Source organism: Malaclemys terrapin, chromosome 16 (genome assembly GCF_027887155.1).
Source record: "Malaclemys terrapin pileata isolate rMalTer1 chromosome 16, rMalTer1.hap1, whole genome shotgun sequence".
Classification (NCBI taxonomy): Eukaryota; Metazoa; Chordata; order Testudines; family Emydidae; genus Malaclemys; species Malaclemys terrapin.
Genome location: NC_071520.1, coordinates 30,076,330 through 30,089,199, shown reverse-complemented (window position 1 = coordinate 30,089,199; position 12,870 = coordinate 30,076,330). Strand labels below are relative to the sequence as shown.

The following is a 12,870-nucleotide window of genomic DNA, read 5'->3' as shown; positions in this document are numbered from 1 at the left end:
AAAGTGCAACATGAAAAACAGAGGCGACATTACTTTCGAGACTGGAGAAATCAGCGCACTGCACTGAATCCAATAACAATGCCTCCAGGCCTCGCTATACTGATGAGCTACAATTATTACTTCATTACAGGCAAAATGCACCACCGATGTCCAGTAGAATGGGTGGGAAATAGCATGCCCATATTTCTTTAGTCCTACGTCACTCATGGGGGAAGGGCACAGCTCTACTCCCATGGCAGCCCCCCCTGGAAATTACACTGAGGAGACATTCTGAACACGAAGTGTTCATTTCGGGTAGGCAGGTAGAAGATTTTTGCTCCTACAGTAACCTAAGATTCTTGGAATGTCACTCCCATCCCCCAGCCTCAAACCCCCAAACTGACAAAGCAAGATCACCAGGAAAACAATCAAGGCAGATTCACAGACCTGAATTAGCAACTGGGTATGGGGCCCACACCCTAGACGCTCTGTTGAGTGGCCCTCTATAAACACCTAGCAGAGAAACGTGCTGCCATTCAGTCGGTATAACTGTGCAATGACACACTGACTTCTCAGGAGACAGACAGACAGACGTCTGATGGAAAAATTACAAGTGGAATTATAAACGAAGCCCCTCTGTAGCCTATGGATCAGGGAAACGTTTGTTGAGAGAGGCGTCTTGGTTAACACGAGCTGAATGCATCTAACAATCACCATCTTGCACTGCTATAGGACAAGCCAGGCTGAAGGATCCACAAAGTGCATCACAAACAGCCCCAATGAAATGCAACCACCTCTGGGGAGAAAAGCAACAGCCAATCGGCGCACAGGAGACAGAGGAGAAAGGACGCTGGGGCCAACTTCACTCACCAAACAGGGATAAGGGCTCTTTAAAGGGCCTGCGGTGTAGACAGGACTTTCTGCCATTGTTGGGGTGGAGCTGGAGCAAAGCTGAGTCGGCAAATTGTGTTTAATGTGAGAAGGTCTGAGCCCGAAGGCAGAGCGGTTGGAAGCAGCAAGGGACAAGTCACATCTGCCTTGATTGGAACTGGTGGCTCCAGGGAATCTTGATATTTTACATGGGGACGCTCAGCCCATGACCCGATTAGCTGGCACTGGCCACTGTCAGAGACCAGATACTGGAGCAGTTGGACCCTGGTCTGATCCAGTATAGCCACGCCCACCTTGGAATAGATATCAGGGCTCAGATACCACGGGGATGGGCACAGCATAAAACCCTGAGGAAACCATTTCACACAGGCCCCTACACTTAGCGGATTTGCTTCTTGACATAAATCTGGATTGTGTGATTTCCATTCCCAACGTGAACAGGAGGCCTCGGGAGTCGCGTGCTGCGCTAGCTCGCTGAACAGAAGGGATCGCAGAGACGGACCGAACCCAGAGCACCTCGGCCGGGACAGAACGGCACCTTGGCAGCACGCTGGCCCCTGCTTCAATCCAGCCCCTGGCACCGCAGCCTGCAGCGCTCAGACGGAGCTCTCCTTGGCCAGTGATCACCAGGAAGGAAGAGCTAGTGTGCAGTGGAGCTGCCACGTAACCCTCCCCTGACAGGACGAGTCCTTGCAGCACCAACTCCTGGCCCGCCTAGCTGCCTCTTCAGTGCCCGATTCGGAAGTGGCTGCCTGGCGTGGACGGGTCTGGGGGCAGCTCGTTAGTGGCTCTCCACTTGAATTGGCACGTGAAGGGGATAAACATGAAGCCCAAGGTGACACCGAGAACAGCCACGTGCTGCTGGGGACTAGATTAGAAGGGGGGCTTATCTCCTGCCGGCTCATAGAGACACACACACTGCCGGGATGCTGTCTGCTTCCATTTACAAAGTCATCCTGGAGGGGGAGGGGCCGGCGCAGCTTGCCGCGAGACGGAGCGAGGTGAAAAGCAGCTGAAAGAGGCTGACCAGGGTGTCAGTAATTGGAAGTGGCGCGTGCACACACATCTCTGAGGAGAAGGTCAGTAGGTGGGACCAGGAACAAAACGTCAGACCCCACCCAAGGCAGCAGACACGCTAGCAAAAGGTCAAGCGCCGACTTGGGTGGTTTCATTTTGGGGCAGGAACAGGAAGGAGCCAACAGAGGCACAGGGCCAGGGCACGCGCATTGGTAACGGAGGGTCCCGGCAGCGTGGGCGGTGTTTAAAATATACAGATTTCCCCTCAGTTTTACACTCGCTAAGTCACGTAGGATCAGGGCGTGCGGGAGGAATGCCGCCGCTGGGGCAGCCTTTCAGAAAGCCGCACCGCCATCACTTTGAAAAGAAATCACGCTTGTCGGACACAATTACGCCGCGCTTCAATCCCGCGCGCAGCTCTGGCTCCAGCGGCCGCACGTTTATAGGAGATCAATGGGAAGAGTTTTCAAGGTGGCACCGCGCCCCTGGGGGGCTTCGCTTCTCGAGGGCCAGCCAGGCAGTCTGCAATCTCAACCGCTTCCCCAAGGACCTGCCTGCCCCTGTACTGCTGCTCCTCCTCTCCTCCTCCTCCCCTGGGGAGGTGGGTTTTCCTGCTGCATTGGGACCCTGGCGCCGCCACACAGCAATGAAGGCTCAGGATGGGGAGTCTGTAAACACAGAGACATTTTGCCAAGCAGCAGGGAAGGGTCAGAGCACTGGGGATCCCAACTGCCACCCTGCACTGGCCGCTCAGGGTCAGGCGGCAGCCATCAGGAAACACAAAACACGTCTGTTCAGACAGCCCTAGGAAAGTGCTAACTGCTCCAGCCAGGCTTCCAGTCCCGAATGAGACGACCCTGAGTGAGACGCTAACCCAGTCACACACACACACACACACACACACACACACACACACACACACACACACACACCCTTTCCGTGCTGTGTGCGGTAATCCCCATTCCCAGCTGTGCTGCACGCATTTCAGCCTGCACTGCATGGCTTTTCTGCATGGGACTCGCAGAACTTAGCGCTGAGTTTCATTTCAGTAGCACAAATACCCTTAGCCCCTCTGCTCCCGTCTCCTCAGCAATCGCCCCCCATCAAATGTGGCTCGAAGAGCGACGGGGGCTCAGCAGAGCTCGGCCAGGCTCCTGGACTGCCCGGTCGAGCAGGGCTCTGCTAATCCATTGGGTGTCTAGAGAGGCCTAGAATGGCCTGGCTTTGCTACGCCTACACTCCCTGCACTTGGCCCACTGTGTGTCCAAGAGCTGCTCACTCCACACATGCTCCTGAAGCATCACACCAGGGACACGCCGCTCACCTGCCCAGACCAAGGCGGCAGCTGCCAGAGGGCAACTAGCCCAACTCTTTCCCAGCTACGCTGCAAACCAAGGCAGAGCTGCACTGGCTCGTGTAATTACAGGCCCCAAGTGCCTGAACGGTGAAAGAATCTAAGGAAGGAATCCAGGGTAGATCACACTGCTGAAATTACTATAATCAAAGGCTTTCACAAAGACTTCAAATGCAACCAATTATCCTGAAAGGCAAGGGAAGAAAGAAAACAAATTAACATGTTTGCATAGAGCCTTTGCGGAACACACACACACTGCACAACCTACACATGTCTGACCCTGTTAACGCAGACCACAAATTCACCCCCGTGCTCCAGCCTGCACCGTCAGAAAGGCAAGTTCCCCAGCCGGCCAGCACCCCTGCACAGAACCACGACACAGCGGTGGCAACGTGGATGGCACGCTTAGGTTACACTTTCCGGGCGTAGCACTTGCTGCTCGTCTCTTGCCCTACATGCTTCCGTCTGTAACTGGCTGGCACCGTCTTCATCAGAACTAGCCTGTGCTGGGGAGCGCCCTGCTCCAGCCTACACAGACCCCGCGGTTGACATCAGACCCTTGCCTCCACGTCGCCTCTTTGCTCTAGACTCTCTAGTCTTTACGGTTCCACAGGAGAGTTCGCCACAGCCCTGGGTTGGCACCCACCCTTTGCCCTCGTACCATGCCGCTGGGTACAATAGAGCTCTCGGCGAATGGAAAGCCCATTTTTCACCCCGCTCTGTATGTTTAGGGGCAGCACGACTCCCCCATGTCCCTTTTCCCGCCCCACCTCCCCCGCTCCCCCTTTGCCCTGGGAGCAATGAACACACACAAAAGGCCTATCTTGCATTGGCTCACTCCTCTTGGACTTGCCAGGATGGCCTGAGGAAACCTCATTCTCTCTGGGAGATGGCTCTTTTCACAGCACAAGGGGAGGCGGCGGCAGGGCCCCAGCATGTAATCAAAGACGTGCATTGAGGAAAGCGATACATTTACCAGTCGACAGATGGGGAAGCTATTCAAGGCGGTGATCTCCTAAAGCTGCAGCAGCTCCCGTCCCCACCATCCTCGCCTAATTAGGTTACGCTTCGTCTGTGCTGCAAGTCTGCAAAAAAAATAAAAATCAACTCTTTCTTTTAATATTTAAAAAAGTCCATCACCCTAAGTCTATTTTGTAGCACAAAGCTCAGGAGATTTAAACCCTTCTCACCCGGGGAGACGGAAATGAATGGTATTCTTTAATGAGCTCGTTCAGCAGAAAAGATAGATTTCTAAGATTACAGTAGGAATTCTTATAATTGATGTGGACTTTTGTACCAGGGATTATACCACCATCCGGTCAAATTCCAGCTTTCCCCACCCTGCGCGCTCTCCTCTTTGAGATTTCCTTCGAGAGGAAACACACATGCACCAAACAGCCCGAGCTCTGAGCAGAGACAAAAAGCTCCCTGCAAAAGGAAAATTAACAGGCTTTTCTTATTTAGCTGTAGATAATCCAACACAACAGCTGAATGGGAAAATAAGGTATCTATCAAGATTTATATATTTGTTTTACAAAGACCTACTTTCTCTTGCTATTTGGCGAGGCCAGATGAGCCGCTGAATGCAAAGTAATTAAAACGAACACAGAACAATACAAGAGCCCTCTGAAGAATGTGGAGTTTCCCTTTTATGTTTATAGCAATTGTATGAAAATGTACAACACAGAATGGCAACAGCTGACAAATGAGATGAAACAGACATGATTTCAAGTTGGCTTATTCCTGAATCTGATTGGCATTAATTGTGAGCGTTTGCAAAGCAGAACACAAAGTCTGACATTAGCTTCAAGCGAACATTTCCTTCTAATAGTCTTAATGATTACAATGCGAGCTGATGATCATTGTGGTGCGTTAATAGCGCGGCTGTGCTGCCTTCTTCCTTTGCTCGGGACTCAGCTCCACTAACCCACAGCCCCACCCACCGGGGAGCAGCCCCTTGTGACCCAGCAGGCAAAGCTCCAAGGATGGAGACAGGGTTCTGCAGGACGATCTGGCTGAAGCCCGCAGCAGGGTTCCCCCATTTGCGGCCGGGAGGGGAACACGGGATTTTTACTTCCTGCAATGATGGAGGTGCAGAGAAGGGAAGGGAAGGAGGTGTGGGTGTCGATTCAGGCCAGCATCTCCCCCACCCTCTGCCCCTTTGTGACTGGAGAGCTGCTACTTCATATTCCATCCCGAATGCCTCGGCCACCATGCTCGGGATAGGCAGGGAGAGAGCTTGAGGGCCTTCCCTGGCGGACTCTGCACGAGCCGACAGGCGAGCTTCGCATCAGCCCAGACACCATGGAGATGGGCACAGCACAAGACCTAGACAAGGAGGGCGGGGAGCGAGGCAACGCTGCTCAGTGGCCTGGTCCTCCTCCCTGACGGTGTTTTCCTGCCAGCGAGTTACCCATTGCTGGCAGCTCCAGCAGGGGCTCGACGTGGAGCCTGGCGCTGGCATTTCAGCCACCGCATCACAGTGCTCTGGGCGCAGGGATTGGTATGACGGCAGCTGATCTACGCTAGCGCCCCCGCTGGGTAGCGACACCAGTGGAAGCTTTTTGCCAAGAGGCCATAGTTCAGAACACCCCCCCGGAGCACGTGCTCCTCCGTACAACAGATCAGCAGCGCCCCCCAGCATGCTCTGGAGCCCTTACCGAGCTCTCCGGGCTGGGAGCGGGGTGGGCCCCAACCCTCGGACGGTGTGCCATTGCCCGGACTCCGTTGGACGAGAGAGAGAGAGACACGGGAGCGAGGCGGTCGTTCCCATTCCCGCAGATGGCCCTTCCTCCCCCCCCCCCCCCAAGCTACAGCCCCCAATGAACAACTGAACTCTGCCCGGGTGGGTTCAGCGCTATGGCTAGCGGCAGGGGCGCGAGGGGGGCTCGTGCTTACCTGGGCAGCGCTGCCAGGCAAGGCGTGCATGAGGGGTACCGCGCCGCTCACACAGCTGCATGCACGAAAGCAAACGGCCGGCAGTCGGCTCAGCCGCTTCCTTCTCCCCCGAACGCAAGGGGTGAAGGACGCAGCGAAGGGAGCCCTCTGCACCGGCTGAGGGGAACCCACTACACGGGCCTCCGCCCTCCCCCATTCCTTTCGTTGGCAGCAGCAGCCCTGCCAGCACGCTCAGCCCTGGGGGTGCAGGGACGGTGCCCGGGGCGGGGGAATGGCCACTCAGTGACAGGGTGACAATTAGAGCCAATTGTCTGGGGGTGGGGGTGAACAGCTCGTTTCTCTTGCAACAGACATGCAGGAACATTGCAAGGGATCAGCCCCCTTCGCTTTAACACCAGCTTCAGGGCTCCCAGCGTCTCTACCCCAGGCACTCCTGGAGCTGCATTTCCGAGTCCCTTTCAAGAGCCCCAGCAGCACAACACTGGCCCCAAACTGGGCCCGGCCTGACAGGAAGAGAAACGGGCCACTCTGGATTTCAAGGGGAGCTGGGCCTGTGTGGATTTAGACCTCTCTCCGCACTGAGCTGGAAACCCGCACAAGGCCGTGCTGGCACACTGCGGGGAGATGGCCAGACGGGCCCCTCCAATTTTGTTAAGCAAGAGGAGTGAAAAGCAGCAAGAAAATACCCCACACGAACACAGGCTACGACTGTAAGGCCAGAAGGGACCATCGTGATCATCTGGTCTGAGCTCCGGCACATCACAGCCCGCTGAACCTCACCTGCCCACTCCTGTAACACAGCCTGGACCTCTGGCTGAGTTACTGACATCCTCAAATCATGGTTTAAAGACTTCATGTTCCAGAGAATCCACCATTTACATGAGTTCAAATCTGCAAGCGACCCGTGCCCCATGCTGCAGAGGAAGGCGATCCCCTCCCTTCCCCCCCCCCGAGGGTCTCTGCCAATTGGAGACAGGGGAAAATTCCTTCCAGACCCACATATGGCGATCAGTTAGACCCTGCACATGTGGGCAAGACCCACCAGCCACCTGGGCAAGAATTCTCTGGAGTAACTCAGAGCCCTGCCCATCTAGTGTCCCATCACCAGCCCATGGAGTGGTGTCAGTTATTAAAAGCACGGATGAATTAACCCAAACCCAAGCTTTCAGCACCGAGGTTTTACTAGGCAGTTTGTATTGTGGGTAACCTGTGAAAGCCCCAGTTTTTAGGACAGTCCCAAATATGGCGGGTGGAGCCTGCGTTTGGGGACAGAGTCTAAGCAGAGACAGCAGCATGGGGGCCTGAGGACCCAGAAACCAGGCGTCAGAAGAAAAACGAAAGGAGAGAAGGGTTCGAGCTCTCTCCGTGCATGAAGAAAACCCTCAGCAGTCCTGACCACTTCAGGTTTACACAGGAGGAAAATCAATTGCCATCGATCAGCAATATCAAGTGGGAACACAGAGCTATCAGATGGCAGACATCTGGTTATCTAGCCGATGCTGTGCAGGGGACAAGACTGTAGGTCACAGAGTAGCAGCGTCTCACCGAAGCTACAGAACACCCGTATGCCTTTCCCTTAAAAGGAAAAAGCAGTTTAGATTAGTGACAGCCACACGCCAACCAACCAAAACAAACAGCCTGCGCTGGTTCCAATGACCCCCAGGCTCACGCTCTCCCGTGACGGATGCCACGTCTGCGACAGCCCTGGAACTCAGCCGCCCGTTCGACCTGCACACAGATACCGAGCACCACACTGCTGAATGGGGGCCCCGGCTTCCCAAACAGCACAGCAACAGCCACTCTGGGGGCTGCCTGCCCCCAGCGCAGCACCAGCTCCTCACGATGCCCCGCGTGCCCCCAGTATTGTGGGATTTCACAGTCACCACGACTCCCAGGGAGTTTCCCCTGGGCGAGGCATGTCAGCTTGGGCTCTGCTATCTCGGAAGCTGCCACCGAAGAGACGGGGTTCGGCTGCTGCATGAGCAAACCCAGGCTCAGTCGCAACAGACAAGAAGTGTGGTCCCTCTGGTGCCATGAGCGGAAGCCGTGCCCCTGGAAGTGCTCCTTATGGCAAGCTCAAGGAAGGTAACTTGGGCCCCGAATGCTACTGCAAAGCTCGGCCCATGCCACACGCAGCCCCAGTGCTCACACCCAGCCCCAGTGCTCACACCCAGCCAGGCGATGCAGGCTGGGAAAGGTCACGTTTCAGTTTCAAGCAGAGCTTGAAAGGCACCACAGAGCAAGGGCTATTTTCAATCACGAGGGCCACTGGTGTGCTGATACCCAGCGACGAGAGGGCACCAAAATCCGTTGGCATGCTCCCCTTGGCCAAAGGGCGTCTCCTGCAGCTGCAGGTCAGGAGCTACCCCCTGGGTGAGTGACCAATAGAGCACTGCTCCGTACCCTAGAGAACAAGGACAGGCGAGCCCCGAGTGCCAACCCAGACAGGAGCTGGGCCTCATGCTTGGCTATGGAAGCGGCTTCTCTGAGACAGACTCTGCTAGCCCAAGACAGCCAGAGAGGGAAGGTTCAGGGAGAAAAGCAGCAGGTCTTACGGTTAAGTCACTGGGGCTGTTGGGGGAACCCAGCCTTGTGCCCCTCGGGAAGGCATTTTGCTTCTGGTGCTGGCATACCGCAGAATGTAGAGCCATGTCCTGCCATCCCGGGACAGAGCGCTGGCACTGGGGGTCTCCCTTCACGGGCGATGGAGCTGCCTCTCCAGGAAGCAAGGAAAAGGAGAGCGGTGCAGACACAGAGCTCCCTCCGAGCCCAGCTCTGCACGGGGTTCGGGTTTCCCTGTACCAGCAACATGCTGCTGCTCTCACAGAAGCCGGGAGCTTCCCTTCCGCCAACACAACCAACCCCACTTGAACTCCTCCGCCTGGGGAGGAGACAGACAAAAGACGTGTTAACACCTCTAGCCTGAAACAGGTGCTCCGGAATCCTGCCCTCCATGCCATGCAGTCAGAGAGGAAGCCTCAAAAGCCGCTCCCCAAGTGGGGAAGGGGGCTTGCTTAGGAGTTAAAAACCCCTCACATGCCCCTAGAGCAACTCAAGGCAATATATTCAGCAGAGAGCCGAACCGGGGAACCCTCCGGCCGAGGACATGGGGCAATTTGCCAGTTAATGGGACATAAATCCTTATCCTAGCAGATAAGAAATATTCACTACACACACACATCCCTCGTTTTATTGGCCGCCATCTCATAAAACTTATTGCCCACACGACTAACTAGAATCGGTTTTTAATGTAACATTAATAGCACTGCAACAAGAACACACACACAACAGGAGATGAAGCCTCAACGAGCTGCCTTCCACCAAATCGTTTCACTGTCAATCAGCCCAAATCATGCACGGAGCTGCACTGAATGCCAGACATAGCAATGGAGCCAGATCCCACTCCGTACCCCTGAGCATCTGCAGCCCAGAGCTGAGATTTGCTTTGCAAAGGCAGGCAGAAATAAGTAAAGATCTCACTGGCTCCTGGTTTGAAGCCTCCAACTGGGTTCCTTTCCAAGTGGATTAGTTGGGGTGGAAAAAGATCAGGGGTGATTTTTTTTTTTTTTTTTTTTTTTTTTTTTTTGCATATGGCAGCACAGATGTGAGCACAATCCATAAAAACTGTTTGCAATTAAACTCCCACTTTGCATGACTTGATTTGTCAGTTATCTGAAATTAGATTGTACTAGTCAGGCGCTGACAAGGGAAGATGAAAAAGCAAAGGCAGATTCCGTCCACATCCAGAGGGAGACCGAGTCCCGGTTACCCATACAGCCTGAGGGGGAGGAGATCCCACCCAAAAGCCCGAGGCGTGGGTTTGAAACAGGAATAACCGTTCTGAGAGGGGAAAACTCAATCTGTAACAGGCCATGGTTGTCAGCTACAGCACCCAGCCGACACGTGGAAACGGCCACTGGGCCTTTAGTTCCGTGGACCTTTAGTTCTGGCCTGCTCCCCTGGAGCTGAAGGGGGATCTGCATTAGCTACAGTCCTACTAGATCACATAATTCCCTATAAACATCCATCCTTGCCCAGTCTAACACTGCTGCCTAGCAAAGGACAGTGACACCCCCCCCCACTCTGCCCCCAATTGAAGCCAGCTATTCACGATATTATTTAAGGTACTGAGTAGCAGGGAGCACAGTGAGGTATCAAGAGTCTGGCCAGAATGTAAAACAATCAAATATAGGGAGGCAGTGTTTCCTAGTGGATAAAGCACTGGACTTGGTCCTGAAGACCCAGGTTCTATTCCCAGCTTGGCCACTGGCCTTATGCAAGTCACCTCCCTTCTCTGTGCCTCAATTTCCTCATCTGTAAAACAGGGATAATGACGCTTCCCTCCTTTGTAAAGTGCTTTGAGCTCTGCTGATGAAAAGCCCTGCAGAAGAGCTAGGTGGCATCGCTATTCTATTGTGAGACTCCAATGCAGCAGCTGGACCGGTGAGGTCCATAAGTCTTCAAGCTCCCTTCAGATCACGCATCGCACAACCGCTCCAGAAAGCCAAGCGTACGCCAAGGGGAGGGCTTAAAACGTGGGACTCTGCAGCCCAGAGGAAGACTAGTGAGAGATTCCTGCTGTGCAAGGTACAGGGACGGAACAGAGCCAGCCAAGGTGGGAAGGACTGAAGAGGCATGAGCCATGGAGTCAGACGTATGCAAGTCCATGCAGGGATGGCAAGACAGCAGAGATGCCCCTCCCCGCAGTGAGATCTCCCAACCTGTGCATTGAGGACCCTGTGCAGTTTAGCGAGCATGGAAAGGCAGCGGTGGCAACGGGAAGCAGGGAAGGCGCAGCTAAGGGAACAAGCAGAGCCAGTGTCAAGGCCTGGCTGAACCCAGCAGAGCTCTGAGGTGGTGACAGGCAGAGCTACTGAGAAGGGACTTGGGGCAAAAGCAGAAGGTCAGGACCAGGGCTGGCTGGCTGCCTGTCACCGTTAGAGCACAGAGCACCTACCTTTCCTCCCCTCCTACCTCTTCATATGCAGCAGCCTCACCGTGAGCATCTACTCAGCATCAGCTGTACTGGAACAACTCCCAGCCAGGATCTGCCCCATCCCTGCTGGGAAAGCCACACGGCTGTTTCCAAAGCCCTGCATTGCTTGAGCACCGCTCAAATCCTTGACAGTCACTAGCTCTGCACAGGGCAAGGCATTCACTACGCGTCAGCTCAGCGGCAAGTTGTGTGTGACCAGCTACTCTGTGGTGGCACCAAAGTCCAGCAGGGACAGCGCTGCTCTGGTTACGGAAGCCAATAGGAAAACGCAATAGAACGGAGAGGATCACGCACATGAGTCATCAGGCACATCAGCGATGGCTGTGCGACCTACAGAGCCATTTCCTCCAGCCTAGCCTCCAGTCCAGCTTTAACCGACTCAACTGCTGGACAGAGATTTACTCCTCAGCTGCTTGGAGTAACACATTTTTATGAGTGAGGCAACACACAACGTGATTTGGTAACGTACCTGTGGGGAGCTCACTGGGACACGCTACACACATCTCCAGGACCAGGCCAGTCACAGTTTTCCCTACATTTCCCACTACCATCTTGTGTACCATGTCCCTTCCAGCCACAGCCTCAAATGCTGTCCTTCCCCTGGTGGCCATCAAGGCTCACTTAACATCCCCATTTTTTCCTGAGTTGTTTACCAGCTTACTAAGCCCAGTTGTCGCAGTGCAGTTGGCCCGTCCCACCAATCCTGAGCTCTGGGGGTAGTAGGGAACCTCGGATCAAGTTCCAGTATCTCAAACATCCCGGGGCACCTTTCCCACAAATGCTGGACCATTATCACTTAGCCAGGACCAGCTTCAGGGTTTTGGCGGCCCCAAGCGGCGGGAAAAAAAAAAAAAAAAAAAGCCGTGATCGCAATTGCGATCAGCGGCAGCTCCACCACTCCGCTTTCTTCTTCAGCAGGAATTCAGCGGCAGGTGCTTCCCTCCGAGAGGGACCCGCCGCCGAATTGCCACCGAACAGCCCGACATGCCGCCCCTTCCCCTCGGCCGCCCCAAGCACCTGCTTGCTGGGCTGGTGCCTGGAGCCGGCCCTGCACTTAGCCTTAGCAAGCTCCCACCTGAAGAACACTTGTTTGACCTTCGTTGCCATGGTGGCTGTACAATGCCGAGTTGGGATGGCTTCTCTCCACCTAGTAAACACATCTACAGTTACCAAGACATACTGGCTCCCTCTCGCGGTTGCAGGTAATTCTCCGGTGTAGTTCACCTGTATTTTTTCCCAAGGGCCCGTCAGAGTTTGCAACCTTAACACCGAGCAGTGGGACTCCCAACACTTCCTGCAGGAGCCAAGACTCAAGATCAAAGAAGAAAGCAATTCTAGTGCACTAATATCCCAGCTAGCCCCTAGCGCTGCACTGTCTGAGGTTACGAGTTATTCCCTGCAGGTGTTCAGCTGACAGCCAAACACACTGGGCCTTTGGAGAACAACCCTTGGGCAGACAATTCTAACAGGAAACAAGGGCGCTTCCTATGGCAGAGTGCCTCCAGCTATAAAGGGCCTTATGCAGCCAGCCAACAAGCAGGTCAGAGTCATTTAATACAGCTCACGTGTCCCGTGGGGAAAAGCCAGCGTGGAGAGCAGCCCCGAGCGACACCTCTTATGGGAACTGGAAGGCCTGCGTTAGCAGGAGCCACCCGCCTCTCCATCCCCAGGCTGCCAACGGCTGTATTTTAACCATTAGGCTTTTTATGGTTTTTGTTAACAAATGTATCATTTG

The 12,870-nt window shown here is 54.5% G+C and overlaps 1 protein-coding gene across 3 annotated transcripts in view; it reads right to left on the bottom strand.

Annotated features, from left to right (window-relative positions):
• Positions 1-12,870, bottom strand: part of FAM222A (family with sequence similarity 222 member A) — a 108,746-nt gene that overhangs the window by 81,637 nt on the left and 14,239 nt on the right. The window contains exon 2 of one of the 3 annotated variants that reach the window (XM_054006951.1): positions 4,218-4,326. The exons of 1 other annotated variant lie outside the window; for it this stretch is intronic. The gene's annotated coding sequence lies outside the window, so the exon portion shown is untranslated. Of the gene's footprint in view, positions 1-3,211; positions 3,238-4,217; positions 4,327-12,870 lie in introns of those variants that run through there. One more of the 3 variants, XM_054006954.1, reaches the window with a different exon arrangement.